At 39.4% G+C, this 19409-nt stretch overlaps 1 protein-coding gene and 1 pseudogene across 1 annotated transcript in view; one reads left to right on the forward strand and one right to left on the reverse strand.

Annotated features, from left to right (window-relative positions):
- Positions 1–19409, reverse strand: part of LOC148108303 (tripartite motif-containing protein 64C-like) — a 95265-nt gene that overhangs the window by 43817 nt on the left and 32039 nt on the right.
- On the forward strand, positions 1975–3202 carry LOC148108304 (upstream-binding factor 1-like protein 1; annotated as a pseudogene).

Genomic DNA, 19409 nt, shown 5'->3' on the forward strand with positions numbered 1-19409 from the left:
GATCCCAATATAAAGGCTTTGCAAAGGCAAAGTTTGCTTTGTATGGAGGCCTTTGTTTTGTTTTTTTGTTTGTTTGTTTTGTTTTTTGGTTTTTTAAAAGATTTTTAATTTTTATTTATTTGACAGAGAGAGAGACAGCCAAGGAGAGGGAACACAAGCAGGGGGAGTGGGAGAGGGAGAAGCAGGCTCCCAGTGGAGGAGCCTGACGTGGGGCTCGATCCCAGGACTCCAGGATCATGCCCTGAGCTGAAGGCAGACGCCCTGAGCTGAAGGCAGATGCTTAACGACTGAGACACCCAGATACCCCTATATGGAGGCCTTTGAATTGGCTGGACTGTGGGAAGTCAGAAGGTCCAGCTGCCTTCTTGTACAGAGAATCCAGAGAATGCAGAACCCCTGACCCAATTGGGCAGATCTTCCTATAAGCATCAGTAAGACCAATTACACATTCATCAGGTGAGCACACACTTGTAAGTAAAAGAGTTCTTCCTTTTTTCTTTAAAAAAAATAACTGTAGGCAGACTTAAGACTTTCCTAAGCAGCTATATTATACCAAGTTAATAATAATTATGTAAGTCCTTCCCGTTTACTCTTGAGCTGTTAAATTTTGATCTGTTACTGTTTTGAACTTTAAATGTATGTGTTTATTTATTTTATGTTCTTTGTGTATGCAGATTGGGATAGCTAGAGGGAATATTCTAGATTTCGTGTAGTTTTATATTTGGCCTGGCCCTAAATCTTAATTGGAAAACCTTGTTGTATGTAGTATGGTAAAAGGGACTGAGGCTTAAAGATGAGGAACAGTAACCCAAATGAAATCATAAATGTTCTGATATTCCCACTTGATCTTTGGCACTTGAAGGGACAAAGAGTGTGGCTCATTAGAAAGCATTCATTCCATTGCACAGGGTCCAGGAGAATTCAAGCAAATTAGGGATTTACACAGGTTCAGGTCTCATTCATAAAAGACCACAGTGCAATGTGTGTCTGGAGAAGCTCTCCAGCTTGCCTCACTCTTGTTTCCAGCTCTCACCTTGGGTTATGGACCCCCAAACTGCACTTGGAAGGTAGCCACATTCAAGGCACTAGGGAGCAGTGGTCCTTTCACTTTCACTCATTTCATTTTTGTTTTAATTTTTTACCTTCCTGCCCTCGGATTTGTTTCTTATCTTGAGTTTCCTGAGACACTGGCCACTTGTTGGTCTCACTCAGCACCATTTTATACTGGCTCTAGTGAGAAGTCAGGCTGGAGTTAAGAAGATGACTTTGAGGGGCGCCTGGGTGGCTTAGTTGTTAAGCATCTGCCTTCGGCTCAGGGCATGATCCAGGTGTTCTGGGATCGAACCCCACATCCGGGCTCCTCTGCTGGGAGCCTGCTTCTTCCTCTCTCATTCCCTGTGCTTGTGTTCACTCTTTCACTGGCTGTGTCTCTCTGTCAAATAAATAAATAAATAAAATCTTAAAAAACAAAAAAGAAGATGACTTTGCAAAGTACAAATGTAAACATATAAAACATAAACATAGGGGCACTGGGGTGGCTCAGTTGGTTAATCATTCGACTCTTGGTTTCTGCAAAGGTCATATCTCAGGATGGTGAGCCCTACAGCAGGCTCCCCACACAGTGGGGAGCCTGTTTGAAGGATTCTCTCCCTCTGCCCCTTCCCCACTCAATTTCTCTCTCCCTTTCCCTCTCTCTCTCAAATAAATAAATCTTTTTAAAAAAGTAAACATAAATTTCAACTCAGAAGTAGGCACTTTTCTATTTACGTTGTTAAGGGTGGTCAAATTATACAGGGGAAATATCCTAAGTGGGTTGTGATTTCCTCATTCATTTCTTCTCTTTCTCCTCAAAAACATAAACACTGTAGGACTTCCAAGAATAACTCACATACTGAGTCTGGAGAGTGAAGAATTTGGAGCTCCTGCTGAGGTGTCGCAACTGCTAGGACCATATAAGTGGCCCAAGGTCTAGATATGTCATTGCCTAGGGGCCAAGATGACTTGTCCAAAGGAGATATCTTGAAGTTACTGGAACTCATGGAGACTAACCTTCCATGCAATGAGAGCCACACATTCAGAACAACCCAGTCAGATGGACTGGGGAAAAGTAGCTTTTGAGGATTGTTCTGAAGAAATGCACAAGCTCGAATGGTTAGAGACTTCTTACCACATGAGAAAATTTCGCACTTTGACAGAATTAGTTCTGGAAGCTAAGGAACATGTTGAAAAGCCCTACAGAAGCAAAAGACACAAGAAACACCCAGACTTGCCCAAGAAGCTCCTGACTACTTTCCTTTGCTTCTTCAAGGAGAACTGGTCCCTGTACTCCCAAAAATATCTCAAGCTGAGCAACCTGCAGCTGACCAACCTCCTGTCTGAGGAATACAAGGAGCTGCCAGAGCAGATAAAGCTCAAATATTTTCATGATTTTCAGAAGGAGAAACAGGAGTTTGAGGAGAAACTGGCTCAGTTCAAGACAGAGAACTCTGATTTATTCCAGAACTCCAAGAAATCAGATGTAATCAAGAGGACCCCAAAAAGAGGCCAAAAGAAGTTTCAGAATCATGGACAGGAAGTGAAGTCTCCCCCTGAAACCCATTTTTCCAAGAGGATGAAATTCTACAAAGAACTCAAGAATCCCCCCATGAACAGATATGAGAAGTTCCACCAGGATTTATGGTTAAGTCGGGAGCTGCAAGATGTTCCCCTGAGGGAGTGCATGGTGGAGATTGGCAGAGGCTGGCAGTGAGTCCCCCGAACCAGAAGGAGCTTTATGAGCAGCAGGCTGAGGAGCTGCAGAAACAGTACAGGATGGATCTGGATCACTGGCTCAAGATCCTGTCTTCTGAAGAATATGCTGCGTACAGAGAGGTCACACATACCAAGCATAAAAACATGAGCATGAGGGGAGGCCCAGACCCTAAGATCAGACAGACAGAGCTGCAGTCCCTGTCACCAAGGAGTCTGCAGGAAGGGCTTGGACAGGAGTCCAGGCTGCAGACTCCAGAGACCTAATCGTCAGAGACTACTCGGGGGAAATTCACATGCCTCATGGGGATCAGGAGAAAATGAGGAGGGGGAGGAAGGGGAGAAAGGCAGTGACTCCTCAGACTCCAGCAGTGGGGATGGATATTGCGAGTCTGGGGACAGTGGATGCAGCTCATCTTCCTCAGGTGACTCCTCTGACTCAGACTGCAACTGAGTTTTGTGGGACAGAGAACTTTCCAGCAGACATCCAGGGCATCCGTGTGAAATGGAAGAGCTCTTCTCCCTGCCCCTGTTCATTTCCCTCCTTTTTATGTACATTTAATTCTTAGATCTCTGTGAGTCTTACTCATATCAAGAGATTAAAAATAGTGAAGTTGAGACAGAAGTATTGCTTAAAATAATTGTTTTTATTAAGGGAAGCATGTCACTGGCTGTGATGGATATGGACACTCTATTTCCAGATAATGGCAAGGAGTCTAAAACCCTTAATATGGTCAATGTTAGTGACATATTTTATTTTAGCCACTAATATAACTTCATGATTTTGCTGTTATAATTTCGGTTTTAAAACCTAGTTGAAGAAATTTAAAAATATATTCTCTAAGAGTAACCATGAGTTGATCATTATAATGGTTTGATGATCAGTTTTCATTTTTCTATTCTTTCTACTTTTGTGAATGGTTAATTTTTTCTATGAATAAAATATTGAAAACACAAAAGAATAGTATTTATTTTTTAATTTTTGAAAAATTTATAGTTTTATTTGAGTGAGTGCCTCCATAACATCAAGGGATTATGACTTGGGACACTGCTGCTCTACGTGGTATCTGAATTTATTCCTGGCAGAAGCCTCAACTCCTTCCTGCTGCTCCTGGTACAAGTGAGTCTCAGCTTTAACTTCCAGGATAGATAAATGAAAGGACAGATAGATAGACAGATAGAAGAATTAGAGAGATAGATAGAAAATAGATAGATGATCCATGATACATAGATAGATAATAGATGATAGATACATAGATAGATAGATGGTAGACAGAAAGATAGATAGATGAAAGATAGATGATAGATGAAGGATAGATGAAAGATAGACATAGATAGATGATAGATAAATAGATGATAGATAATGATAGATAGATAATTGATAGATAAATAGATAGTAGATAGATAGGTGATAGATAGATAGATAGATAGATATAGATGATAGAGATGCTAGGTGACACAGTCGGTTAAGCATCATACTGTTGGTCTAGGCTTGGATCATGATCTCACAGGTAGTGAGATGGAGCCCAGAATAGCCTTCATGTTCAGTGGGGAGTCTTCTTGGGGATTCTTTCCCTCTGACCCTCTTCCTCTCCCTCTTTCTCTCTCTCAAATAAATAAATAAATTTTTAAAAAGATACATAGATACACAGAAAGACAGATGAATACGCTCTTCTCTTCTATTGGCCTTTCCATGAATTCTTGTCCCAATACCACATTGGTTTCTTTATCTATTTTATCAGCACTTTTGGAAATCTATCTAAGGCTAGTGTTTTCTAATTATACTCTTTTTTCTCTGAATATTACTGCCTATTTCCATATTGTATTCTTATGAATATTAGTATCATAGAAGTAGTTATATCATTTTTATCTGAAAATAATTAAGTTTTGAGTGTTTAGATAATTAGATATCTTAATGAATTATTATTAAGTGATTTTCTAGGTAAATAATGCTTAAAAAATAATGGCAATATTTATAACTTTTATACCTTTGATTCCTTTCTCTTTCTAAATATGTTGGTTTGGAATATCCGGAACAATGTTAAGTCATAGTAATATGCTTGTCTTACTTTTGTCTTTGAAGTTAGTAGGATTTGCAATGGCTTTAATTATGCTGATCAATATGCATTTGAAATAAATTTTACACTATTCAAAAAATAGCTACTTACTTATCATATTGTTATTTTTAACCCATCCTGCCTATTTTTTATTTAAAAAATCACTTCTCAGGGCACCTGGATGGCTCAGGCAGTTGTCTATCTCAGCTCAGGTTATGATCCCAGGATCCTGGGATCAAACCCCACCTCAGGCTTCCTGCTCAGTGGTGAGTCTGCTTCTCCCTCTGCCCCTCCCTCCATCTAGTGCTCACTCTTGCTCTCTGTCTCTCTCTCTCTCCATTAAATAAATAAATCTTTTTAAAAAATAACTTCTCTCATGTATGAATGTTATGTTTCCTTAGCTATATTATTACTGGGAATTGGATTGTTGAATTACCTGATATCAAGCTCACATCATATTCCAGAAATAAACCCACTTACTAAGCTGTATTGAAAAGATGAGTAGAGTTTGGGCAAACTTTCCAGCCTTTTATATGCTGGAAATATAACAGATACACAAAACTTCTGGCTATTAACTTCACTAACTCTTTTTCATGATCTAGAATTGAATGCATTGTTGTTCCAGATAGTAAGACCTGAGTGAGGGCAGCAGGGTGAGGGAAACAGGACTCTTGCTAATTATTACATTAAAGCTGAAGGACTTCCCTGGGCTCTTCCCTAGAAAACTAAAAGATAATGTAGTTAGGGAGAAGGACCAGGGAGGAAAATCTCTCTCAGAACTTCCAGATACATAGACTGGACTAGATTAGCACTTAGGCTCTTGCATTCTGCAGAAACTGAACAAAAATTGACTGGGAAATGTCAAGGAGTCCTCCATGTGCTGTCATGCGTGTGGTATCTGAAACACCAGAGGAAGGATAGGTATCTCTTCATGTCAAGGATGCTTGAACTGAGTCTCAGGGAGGTAGCAAGTCAGAGGGAGGAAAGGAGAATATAGAATTGGTTCCTACATTATCCATTTATTGGGCATTCCTTTTCTTCAAGTACCATAAACTCCTGTTTTCCTCCCAGTCCCCTTCACTGCTTTCTCTGCCTTGGGGATCTGCATATTCTCCTTGTAACCTATATACCTTTCCAGCTTAAACCCTTCCTTTTATCTGCCATTCTTACACTAAGTCCACATATGTCTGCAAAACTCCTATCACAAAGTAGTGATCTCATTGACATCTTCACTACAGTTTTCCTCTGGATTCATCCCAAATCCCAAATGTGTGTCTTTCTTGAGCAATGATCCCACCAATCACCCAATTGCCCAAAACCTTCCCATTCTACACTCATTGGTGTTCCTCTGCCTCATCTCCACCAGCACAGAGAAAGGGATCCACCCTCTCAACACCCAATTGTAAATGAGAGTTCCAGAAGGCCTGACAAGCTCTAGTGGAATTTTCCTAAATTATCATGGCTAATTCAATTTTCTTCAGGATTTAGCAGTTGTTACACGCAGAATAAGCTATGAAGGACTAAGCTGTGGGACTGGGAACAACAGGGCAGCTCCAGCATCTCACCAGCGATGTGAAGTGCAAGCTTTGGGACTCGGGCAATGACTGAAGTAAAGCAGCCACTGGAGAACTGTGAAGAGAGGGAGCGAAAGGCCAAAAGATTTGGTTTTGACTATTCATTACTGGTGAAAAAAACCCATGGAGATGAGAGGATGTCTGGGGTAGATCTTGCTCTGTAGGGGGGAGGAGGATGTTGCGCAGAGAGTGGATTAGAAGGAGGATCAGGAGAACTCAAACTCTAACCAGGGCAGTTCCAGAACTGGCAGAAGTGTGTTTCCTGGGTTTAGGTTCCCAAGTTGGAACAGCCTTCTTCCAATGAAACCTTCCACAAGAGAAATTCATGTGTATTTGTGAGGATGCAGTGGACTGGGCATTGGAGTTAGCAGGGCCATCACCAGTTGGGTGGGCTTAGTGTTCCTCAGTGTGCAGCCTCAAGGAAGGGTTCTTGGGCATGGTGGAGCTCCAGACACCAGATTCCCAGGAACCTGGGAATGGTGCCTGCTGTCCCTCCAATGTACCAAATCCCAGTACTTTAAGGTCTGTTGGCATGGGATCACATGGGCCAAATTAGGGAGTCAGAAGTGTGTCCATCGGGGTTGAGGAAAATGGTCATATTTTTGGATGTTAAATGGGCTTCTCTCAAAGAACCTACAAATCTTCTTTTTGTCCAGAAGCACCCGAATAAAGATAAGCAATACAATAGTCCACAGTAATAAATAAATAAATAAATAAATAAATAAATAAATAAATAAATAATAAATTCCATATGCATATAGCCAAGTTGTGTTTCTTTTCAGACCATGAGCATTAATAAAATTGTAATCCCTTAGCACTCCTGCTAAATACATTTTAAAACCTTGTTTCAAAGTAGAAAATTGAGTAAGACAGGACATGCCACAGTAGGCAATATTTTGTGCTTAAGAAGAGGATATATGGCATGCTTATAAAAAATCAAATGTTTTGATGCTAGACTCCTTTCCAAAACCTCACAACCTAACGGAGTAAATAGAGCATATGGTAAGCAGTAAGTGAGCAATATGAACATCAATGCTAAGAATTAGTAAAACACACAAAAAGTATAGTTTAAAATGTGGTTTTTTTATGTTATGTTAGTCACCATACAGTACATCATTGGTTTTTTTTTTAGCCCTTTTATTCTTTTTTTTAAATGATTTTTTATTATATTATGTTAGTCACCATACAGTACATCCCCATTTCCGATGTAAGGCTCGTTGATTCATTAGTTGTGTATAACACCCAGTGCACCATGCAATACGTGCCCTCCTTACTACCCATCACCGGTCTATCCCATTCCCCCACCCCCCTCCCCTCTGAGGCCCTCAGTTTGTTCCTCAGAGTCCATAGTCTCTCATGTTTCATTCCCCCTTCTGATTACCCCTCCTTTCTTTATCCCTTTCTTCCCCTACCGATCATCCTAGTTCTTATGTTCCATAGATGAGAGAAATCATATGATAATTGTCTTTCTCTGCTTGACTTATTTCACTTAGCATTATCTCCTCCAGTGCCGTCCATGTTGTAGCAAATGTTGAGAACTCGTTCTTTCTGATAGCTGAGTAATATTCCATTGTATATATGGACCACAACTTCTTAATCCAGTCATCTGTTGAAGGGCATCTCGGCTCCTTCCATGATTTAGCTATTGTGGACATTGCTGCTATGAACATTGGGGTGCATATGGCCCTTCTCTTCACTACGTCTGTATCTTTGGGGTAAACACCCAGTAGTGCAATGGCTGGATCATAGGGTAGCTCAATTTTTAACTTTTTAAGGGACCTCCACACTGTTTTCCAGAGTGGCTGTACCAACTTGCATTCCCACCAACAATGTAGGAGGGATCCCCTTTCTCCACATCCTCTCCAACAATTGTTGTTTCTTGCCTTGTCTATTTTTTGCCATTCTAACTGGCATAAGGTGGTATCTCAGTGTGGTTTTGATGTGAATTTCCCTGATGGCTAATGATTTTGAACATTTTTTCATGTGTCTGTTAGCCATTTGTATGTCTTCATTGGAAAAATGTCTGTTCATATCTTCTGCCCATTTTTTGATTTGTTTATTTGCTTCTCATGTATTGAGTTTGGGAAGTTTTTTGTAGATATTGGATACCAGTCCTTTATCTGTAGTGTCATTTGCAAATATATTCTCCCATTCCGTGGGCTGCCTCTTAGTTTTTCTGACTGTTTCCTTGGCTGTGCAGAAACTTTTAATCTTGATGAAGTCCCATAAATTCATTTTATCTTTTGTTTCTCTTGCCTTTGGGGATGTATCATGAAAAAGGTTGCTTTGGCCAATGTCGTAGAGGTTGCTGCCTATGTTCTCCTCTAGAATTTTGATGGATTCCTGTCTCACATCGAGGTCTTTCATCCATTTGGAGTTTATTTTTGTGTATGGTGTGAGAGAGTGGTCAAGTTTCATTCTTTTGCATGTAGCTGTCCAATTTTCCCAGCACCATTTATTGAAGAGACTGTCTTTTTCCCATCGGATGTTTTTTCCTGCTTTATCAAATATTAGTTGCCCAAAGAGCCGAGGGTCCATTTCTGGGCTCTCTATTCTGCTCCATTGGTCTATGTGTCTGTTTTTGTGCCAGGACCATGCTGTCTTTGTGATCACAGCTTTGTAGTACAGTTCGAAATCCGGCATTGTGATGCCCCCAGCTTTGTTTTTTCCTTTTCAACAGTTCCTTGGAGATTCGGGACCTTTTCTGTTTCCATACAAATTTAAGGACTATTTGTTCCAGTTCCTTGAAAAATGTCCTTGGTATTTTGATCGGGATAGCATTGAAAGTGTAGATTGCTCTGGGTAGCATGGACATTTTAACTATGTTAATTCTTCCGATCCATGAGCATGGAATATCTTTCCATCTTTTTATGTCTTCCTCAATGTCCATCAAGGGTGATTTATAGTTTCTAGAATATAGGTCCTTTACATCTCTGGTTAAGTTAATTCCAAGTTTTTGATGTCATGTTCCATGTTTCATTGTTTGCATACAATAGCCAGTGCTCCATGCAATACATCCCCTCCTTAATACTTTTTTTAAAAAAAGATTTTATTTATTTGAGAGAGAGAGAGAAAATGCACAAGCAGGGGAAGGACAGAGGGGGGAGGGGCAGAGAAAGAGGGGGAAGCAAACTCCCCATTGAGCAGGGAGCCCAAGGCAGGGGTTGGTCCCAGGACCCTGAGATCAAGACCAGAGCCAAAGGTGGATGCTTCATCGACTGAGTAACCCAGGAGCCCCTAAAATGTGATCTTAATAAAACCACGGATATACCATCAAACTTCTAATTCACTTAAGAAATGTAGCAGATATTGATGCTGACTGACAGAAATTTTTAAAGTGGTGGCATGTTTTTCCTTTTCAACATTTCCTTGGTGAGTAGGGGTTTGTGGTTCTACACAAATTTAAGGGCTGTTTGTTCCAGCTCTTTGAAAAATGTTATTGGTATTTTGATTGGGATGGCATTGAAAGTGTAGATTGCTCTGGGTAGCATAGACATTTTAACTATGTTTATTCTTCCGATCCATGAGCATGGGATGTTTTTCCATCTTTTTGTGCCTTCTTCAATGTCTTTCAAGAGTGATCTGTAGTTTCTAGAATATAGATCCTTTACCTCTCTGGTTAAGTTAATTCCGAGATATCATATGATTTTTGGTGCTAATGTAAATGGAATCGATTTCCTAATTTCTCTTTCTTCAGTCTCATTGTTCATGTATAGAAATGCGACTGATTTCTGAGCATTGATTTTGTATCCTGCCACATTACTGAATTGCTGTATAACTTCTAGTAACTTGGGGGTGGAGTCTTTTGGGTTTTACATATAGTGTATCATGTCATCTGTGAAGAGAAACAGTTTGACTTCTTCTTTGCTGATTTGAATACTTTTTATCCCTTTTTGTTGTCTGATTGTTGTTGCAAGGACTTTTAGTACTATGTTGAATAATAATGGCAAGAGTTTGCAATCTTGTTGTGTTCCTGATCTTAAGGGAAAGGCTTTCAAAGCTGGTGGCATCACGTTGCCTGATTTCAAGCTATACTACAAAGCTGTGATCACAAAGACAGCATGGTACTGGCACAAAAACAGATGCATAGATCAATGGAACAGAACAGAGACCCCAGAAATGGACCCTCGGCTCTATGGGCAACATTCTTTGACAAAGCAGGACAAAACATCCAGTGGAAAAAAAGACAGTTCAATAAATGGTGCTGGGATCATTGGACAGCTATATGCAAAAGAATGAAACTTGAGCACTCTCTCACACCATACACAAAGATAAACTCTAAATGGATGAAAGACCTCGATGTGAGACAGGAACCCATCAAAATCCTAGAGGAGAACATAGGCTACAACCTCTTTGACATCGGCCACAGCAACTTTTTTCATGACACATTTCCAAAGGCAAGAGAAACAAAAGAAAAAATGAACATGTGGGACTTCATCAAGATTAAAAGCTTCTGCACAGCCAAGGAAACATTAAAGAAAAACTAAGAGGCAGCCCATGGAATGGGAGAAGGTTTTTGCAAATGACACTACAGATAAAAGACTAGTATCGAAGATCTATAAAGAACTTCTCAAACTCTATACACAAGAAACAAATAATTAAATCAAAAAGTGGGCAAAAGATATAAACATACACTTTTCCAATGAAGTCAATACAAATGGCTAACAGACACATGAAAAAATGTTCAAAATCATTAGGCATCAGGGAAATTCAAATCAAAACCACCTTGAGATACCACCTTATGCCAGTTAGAATGGCAAAAATTGAAAAGGCAAGAAACAATAAATGTTGGAGAGGATGTGGAGAAAGGGGATGCCTCTTACACTCTTGGTGGGAATGCAAGTTGGTACAGCCACTTTGGAAAACAGTGTGGAGGTCCCTCAAAAAGTTAAAAATAGAACTCTATGACCCAGCAATTGCACTACTGGGTATTTACCCCAAAGGTACTGACATAGTGAAGAGAAGGGCCATATGCACCCCAGTGTTCATAGCAGCATTGTGCACAATAGCTAAATTGTAGAAGGAGGTGAGATGCCCTTCAACAGATGACTGGATTAAGAAGATGTGGTCCATATATACAATGGAATATTACTCAGCCATCAGAAAGAACAATTACCCAACATTTGCAGCAACATGGATGGGACTGGAAGAGATTATGCTAAGTGAAATAAGTCAAGCAGAGAAAGACAATTATCATATGGTTCGCTCATTTATGGAACATAAGAAATAGCAGGGAGATCAGTAGAAGGAAGGTAAGAATGAAGGGGTGGTAAACAGAAGGGGGAATGAACCATGAGAGACTATGGAATCTGGGAAACAAACTGAGGGTTTCAGAGGGGAAGGGGGTGGTGCATTGGGATAGGCTGGTGATGGATATTAAGGAGGGCACATATTGCGTGGAGCACTGGGTGTTATATGCAAACAATGAATCATGGACAGTACATCAAAAATTAAGTATGGTGACTAATGTAACATAATAAAAAATTTTAATAAAATAAAAATAAAGCCATGGCATGTAGTGATCTTTTTATTGAAATTTGGTTCTCATCAGACGATTTTGAAAACAAGCAAGACTTGTTTTAGAAGGACCATTGTTTACATTAGGGCTATGCCTCTCAGGACTTCGCCAGTACTTTCCAAAGCATAATATCTTGCTGTGCTTTACACTGATATCCTGAAAAGAATCTTCAAAGGGTAATAAAAGAAGAAAAAAATGTATCTTAAGAATGATCTTTTTATAGTCTTACTGATGAATAAAATATTTTTTTCCTAAAGTTAGAAAAATGCTTTCTTCAGAAAGTGTTAAAACTGTTCATTGGTTTTTGATGCCATGAGAAGGCTGCTCACTTTCTGAATTAATGCCACTTTTGAATTTTGTACAGTGCATGCCCAGCATAGCAACATCAGCACCAACTAAGGATCTGTTAGAAAAGTTAAATTCTGGATCTTGTTGCAGAATTCCTGAATCAGAACCTATGGAATGGGACCCAGGAATATCCGTTTTAACAATTCCTCTATATCAGATTATTCTGATACTTTGCTACAGTTTGAGGATCATTGACCTAAAGCTTGGCATCTCCTTAGATTGATTACATGCAGACACACGGACACACACACACACACACACACACACACACACACACACAGAGTCCTTAATATACACACATACATTTATATAATATGGTCCCATCCAGAGACCTTTGCTTTTCTCTGATAATAAAACTGAGAAAATTATCTCCTCCCAAACATGAGGAAGAAATAAGTATTTCATCATCTCAGAAATACTTTCTGACTTAGTCATTTTGATGGAAATTCTTTGGTACAAAGTTTGTCTTGTATTTTCTAGAAGTATGTTTTCCTACTGTCACTACTTCTATTTCTTGGGGAAAACTATCTTTTTCTTTGTGCATTGGTCTTTTCCTTGTAGATAAAGTGTCCATTGTTAGCTAGGAAGACCACGGAGATAAAGTGCCCAACCCATCACAACAAGTCATGGTATCCACATGACATCAGTAGTGATTAAATTTGATCACTTAGTTAAGGTACTGTTTGCCTGATTTCTTCCTGTAAAGTTACTAATTCTCTCCTTCCCTATTTTGTTCTTTATAATTAAGTTACCAAATACGGAGCAGACTTTTATAGGCTTTCCAATAATCGGAATTATAATGCTTTAGTGAATATCTCTTACATTTCCTTGTGTTATTTAGTGCTTATTAAAAGTAGTTGGAAAGGAATTGAGAGTTGCTTCACAGGAGAGATACTAAATTGTGTGCTAAAATAGCATACCAGTTTGTGGAAATGCTCTTTATTTTACACTGTAGTTAACCCTAAATATTATCAACATTTTTTATTTTTTAAATTTAATACATAAACATTTTATTTGCCAAACTAACAGGGGAATATAGAAATGCCATAAGTGCCTAGTAATGCATTTTCCCATTACTTTGGTAGTGTGGATTTACTCGGGATTCTTTATTTACGAATTCATTCATCATATTTGCCTATTTTTTCTAATAGGTAATTAATATTTATCTATTGATTTGCATTATATTATTTTCTATCTACTGTTATTTTCTCATTACCTCTGTAAACTTTTTGCTTTGTCAATGAAGGCTTGTATTTTACAAAACATACAGAAAATTGCAAATCTTAGAAGTGCCCATAAAAATGATTCCTGAGAAGGAAGGAATTTTGGTAAAAGGGTTATAGATTATAGCCCCATGCTCAAGACTATCTTTACTGAGGAGAAAAAAATACCAGGCTGCATTGCATTGACACGAGAAATATGCAAATGGATCCTCATGTTCTCTTTATCACAGGCTCAATGTGTGGGATCCCTTATAGACAGAACTTACAGGAAGCAGTACAACATGCTAAATGAACATTTGCTTCTTTATATGAATCCCTGTGAGTTAACTATTCATTTTCTATGCTAGTTCTGAAAAAGTTTACTTGAAACATTGCCATATCATGATACTAAAATTTGGCCCTTGTTGAAGTTTATGAAGAAAAACAAGGGTCTGAGTGTTCAGATACTGCACTTTGATCAGAGGTTGATGTTAACAAGCTCTTGTTTCAGCCAAGAGATGATGAGTTACTAGAGTTTAGAGAAATGATAGTGTCTGTCAGATACTTGGATTTATCCAACTAGGTCAGACTTGAAGAGGAGACTAAGCACCTCTCCCTTGGCTTATTAAACTGAGATATATACCACTGCATTTCTTCTACCCCAGTCTGGTTCAAATCTGAAAGTAAAACACATTTCTCACAATGCAGAGGAGCCTTGGAAATACTGTGCTAAGTGAGAGAAACCAAATACAAAAAGCCACATTGTGTGACTCAATTTGCATAAAGTGTACTTAATAAACAAATATCCATAAAGACTGCAAAGAGAGTTAGGGATGAGGAGGGATGGGAAGGAGGTTAGGGAGTAAATATTAATGGGTTCTTGTTTTTTGGGGGGATGGTGGAAATGTCCTGGGATTAAATAGTTATGATAGCTGCACAACTCTTTGGATACTACCAAAAACCACTGAATTATGTACTTTAAAAGACTGACTTTGATGGCATGCAAATTTCATCTCACTAAACTATTATTAAAAAAGAGGAAAAGGTATTGATTATATTCCAGAAAATGTTCAAAAAAATTTTTATTAAAGGAAAATTTAATAAACAAATTTATACATTCAATGTGGTTATACCATTTTATAAACATACGATAGTTCTGTTGCCTTAAATCACAGTGTGCTCAAAGGTCACTATTATTCTGTTGCCTCACGTGAAAAGGTTTCAGGACAGGAATTCCCTCAGACATGGGGGTTCATCAAATAAATGCTCATAAAACTTGATTTTTCAGGGGGCACCAAAGCAAAGGGGGAAACTATATATGAGGGAAACTTTGAAAACATCATAGAAGCTCACAGTTCCATTATTGTAATCCACAAACACTCCAGTCTGATGCAGAGGCCTTTTCACGTACTGAATTAGGGGTGAGGAGTTGGTGGAGAGACCATAATGATTGTTTATCTTCAAAGAAAACAGAAGAAATGCTTCTGCAGGATGAATAATGCCATCAGTATTGATGGTCATAGGAATGACCATTGGTCAAGGAATCTTTACAGACTCCCAGAATCGAATTTGGGGAGCACATGACATCCTCCTCCTAGTAATGCCTATCAGAGGTGAAGACCTGAGGTCCCCAGGCTGCAAAGCTCTTGGCACCCTGGGACTCTCCGGATATGCTTTGGTGGGCGACTCCAAGCATCACACTTCCAGCATCCTTAGAAAGGTGCCTGTAGCTACTGGATGCATCCTGACTCAGAACATTAGCGAATGGGATTTCCATGTCCTGAGGGGCAGGGGCTCTCTGTCCACAACTACCCTCTTCATTTTCCCTCCTCTGAGGCAATGCAAAACAAACACTAAAGAGAGTTCAGACTGGCTTATCTATGAAGACCAAGAGTTGTCACTACCGAGCGGAAGGCCTCAGGCAGAGCAAGTCAGGCTTCTGGCATGGGGTGCTTATTGCAGATCTTACCTCTACCAAGGCCTAAGGTCACAGCGACCCCAGCATACCACATTAGCCTTGGGGCGAGCTACTCCCAGCAGCTGTGAGGTGTCTAGAATTCGTTGTAGGAGAACATCACTGACTGTTCTTTGTGAATTTCCTCTGAAGAACAGCCTCAGAGCATTGTCTCTGAGTTTGCACCACAGCCAGCACAGCAGTGGGGGACCTGGTGCCTTCACACAAGTCCCTCCATCTGGAAGCTTCTCTCTTAAACACCATTCATATATGGGCGGATGTAGTTTGCTTCCATATCTTGGCAATGGGAAATAGTGCTGCAGTGAACATGAAGGTGCAGATAACGCTTCGGAATAGTGGTTTAATTTCAATTAAATAAACACCCAAAAGTGGGATTGCTGGATCACAGGATCACATGAAGAAAAATGATACTCCTGCCACCCACATTTTGAGGGATGCATTTACTATAACGTTGAGATCTCAATAAAAAAAGCAGCTCTTGTAACAGGGGACATGGAGACTCTACTCAAACAGGGTTGCCTGAGTATCAGTGTGGCAGGCCCCTGCCCCAGAAGACAGGCAGAAAACTCAAGAAGCCCACATCCCTAAGATCCTTATAAAACAAGGGCGCACGGCCTGGGTCCCAGTCAATAATTTGGGCTCCGGACAACCCCACAACCTCTCCTCATCAGAATGACGAGAAGGAGAAATCCCCCCCAGCAAAAAAGACAATGAGTCTGTGGACTCTGCCACAGAACTAATGGATATGGAGATAACCAAATTATCAGAAATGGAATTCAGAGTAACAATGATCAAGATGATGTGTAGACTTGAAAAAAGTATTAACGAAAATATTAATGAGAATATAGAATCTCTAAGGGCAGAAATGAGAGCAAATCTGGCAGAAATTAAAAATTCTATGAGCCAAATGCAGTCAAAACTAGAGGCTCTGATGGCCAGGGTGAATGAGGCAAAAGAACGTATCAGCGAATTGGAGGATGGGTTAGCATAAGAAAAAGCTAAAATAGAATATGGACTCAAAAAAATCCACGCTCAGGAATGTAGGTTACAGGAGATTACTGACTCAATGAAACGTTCCAATGTCAGAATCACCAGCATCCCCAAGGGGGTGGAAAAAAAACAGAGGTCTAGAAGGGATATTTGAACAAATTGTAGCTGAAAACTTCCCTAATCTAGCAAGGGAAACAAACATTCATGTCCAAGAGGCAGAGAGGACCCCTTCCAAGCTCAACCATGACAAACCTATGCCACGTCACGTCATAGTGCATTTTGCAAATATTAGATCCAAGGATACAGTATTGAAAGCGGCAAAGGGAAAGAAATTTCTCACGTACCAAGGCAAAGGTATCAGAATTACGTTAGACCTGTCTACACAGACCTGGAATGAGAGAAAGGGTTGGGGGGGGCATTTTTAAAGCTCTTTCAAAGAAAAACATGCAGCCAAGGATCCTTTATCCAGCAAGGCTGTCATTCAGAATTGAGAGAGAAATAAAGACCTTCCAGAATTGCCAGTCATTAACCAATTTTGTAACCATGAAACCAGCCCTACAGGAGATATTAAGGGGGGGTTCTATAAAAGTAAAACATCCCCAAGAGTAAAAAAGAACAGAAAGACACAATCTATAGAAACAAAGACTTTACTGGCAACATGGCATCATTAAAATTCTATCTCTCAATAATCACTCTCAATGTAAATGGCCTAAATGCTCCCATAAAGTGCCACAGGGTTGCAGGTGGGATAAAAAGACATGACCCATCCATTTGCTGTCTACAAGAGACTCATTTTGAACCTAAAGATACATTCAGACTGAAAGTAAAGGGATGGAATACCATCTTTCACGCCAATGGACCTCAAAAGAAAACTGGGGTAGCAATTCTCATATCAGACAGATTGGATTTTACACTAAAGACTATAGTCAGAGACACAGAAGGGCACAATATTATTCTTAAAGGATGTATCCAACAAGTGGATATGACAAGTATAAATATATATATGCTCCCAACAGGGGAACAGCAAGATACACAAGCCAACTCTTAATCAGAAAAAGAAACATATAGATAAATATAGTTAATAGTAGGGGACCGCAACACTCCACTATCAAAAATACACAGAGCACCCATGCAGAAAATTGACAAAAAGGGTTTGAATGCCATACTCGGCGAGTTGGACCTCATAGGTATATATAGAACACTACACCCCAGAACCAAAGAATACTATTCTATTCTAATGCCTATGGAACATTCTCAAGAATAGACCAGGTTCTGTGACACAAAACAGGTCTCAACCGATACCAAAAGACTGAAATTATTCCCTGCATATTCTCAGACCACAACGCTTTGAAATTGGAACTCAACCACAAGGAAAAATTTGGAAGAAACTCAAACACTTGGAGACTAAGAACCTTCCTGCTCAGGAATGATTCGATGAACTGGGAAATCAAAAATCAAATTAAACAATTTATGGAGACCAACGAGAATGAAAACACAACAGTCTAAAAAATATGGGATACAGCAAAGGCAGTCCTAAGGAGGAAATACATAGCAATCCAAGCCTCACTCAAAAGGACAGAAAAATCTAAAATGCAGTTTTTATATTCTCACCTCAAGGAGCTGGAACAGCAACAGAGGAACAGGCCTAACCCACGCACGAAGAAGCAGTTGAACAAGATTAGAGCAGAAATCAATGAATTAAAAACCAGGAGTACAGTAGAGCAGATCAACAGAACTAGAAGCTGGTTCTTTGAGAGAATTAATAAAATTGACAGACCACTGGCAAGACTTATCCAAAAGAAGAGAGAAAGGACCCAAATTAATAAAATTATGAATGAAAAGGGAGAGGTCACAACCAACACCAATGAAATTGGAAGGATTATTAGAAGCTTTTATCAACAGCTTTATGCCAATAAATTAAGCAACCTGGATGAGATGGAGGCCTTCCTGGAAACCTATAAACTACCAAGACTGAAACAGGAAGAAATTGATTTTTTAAACAGGCCAATTAATTGGGAAGAGATTGAGTCAGTGATAAACAACCTTCCAAAAAACAAAACTCCAGGCCTGGATGGTTTTCCTGGGGAATTCTACCAAACAGTTAAACAAAAATAATACCTATTCTCCTAAAGCTATTTCAAAAAATAGAAACAGAAGGAAAGCTACCAAACTCATTCCATGAGGCCAATATTACCTTGATCCCCAAACCAGGCAAAGACCCCATCTAAAAGGAGAATTACAGATCAATTTCCCTAATGAATATGGACACCAAAATCTTCAACAAGATCCTGGCTAATAGAATCCAACGGTACATTAAAAGGATCAGCCATCATGACAAGTGGGATTCATCCCTGCGATGCAAGGGTGGTACAACATTCGCAAATCTATCAGTGTCTTAGATTTTATCCAGAAGAAAAAATTCAAAAATCATATGATTCTCTCAATAGATACAGAAAAAGCATTTGACAAAATACAGCATCCTTTCCTGATTAAAACCCTTCAGATTGTAGGGATAGAGGGTACATTCCTCAATTTCATAAAAACTATCTATGAAAAGCCTACAGCATATATCATCCTCAATGGGGAAAAGCTGGAAGCCTTTCTCTTAAGATCAGGAACACGACAAGGATGCCCACTCTCGCCACTATTATTCAACATAGTACTAGAAGTCCTTGCAACAGCAATCAGACAATAAAAAGGGATAAAAGGTATCCAAATCGGCAAAGAAGAAGTCAAGATGTCTCTCTTCGCAGATGACATGATACTCTATATGGATAACCCAAAGGAATCCACTCCCAAAGTATTAGAAGTTATAGAGCAATTCAGTAATGTGGCGGGGTACAAAATCAATGTTCAGAAATCAGTTGCATTTCTATACACGAATAATGAGACTGAAGAAAGAGAATTTAGGGAATCCATTCCATTTACAATAGCACCCAAAACCATACGTTACCTTGGAATTAACCAGGGATGTAAAAGATCTATATTCTAGAAATT

Source organism: Ursus americanus, chromosome 21 (genome assembly GCF_024610735.1).
Source record: "Ursus americanus isolate L20-20 chromosome 21, mUrsAme1.1.p, whole genome shotgun sequence".
NCBI lineage: Eukaryota > Metazoa > Chordata > Mammalia > Carnivora > Ursidae > Ursus > Ursus americanus.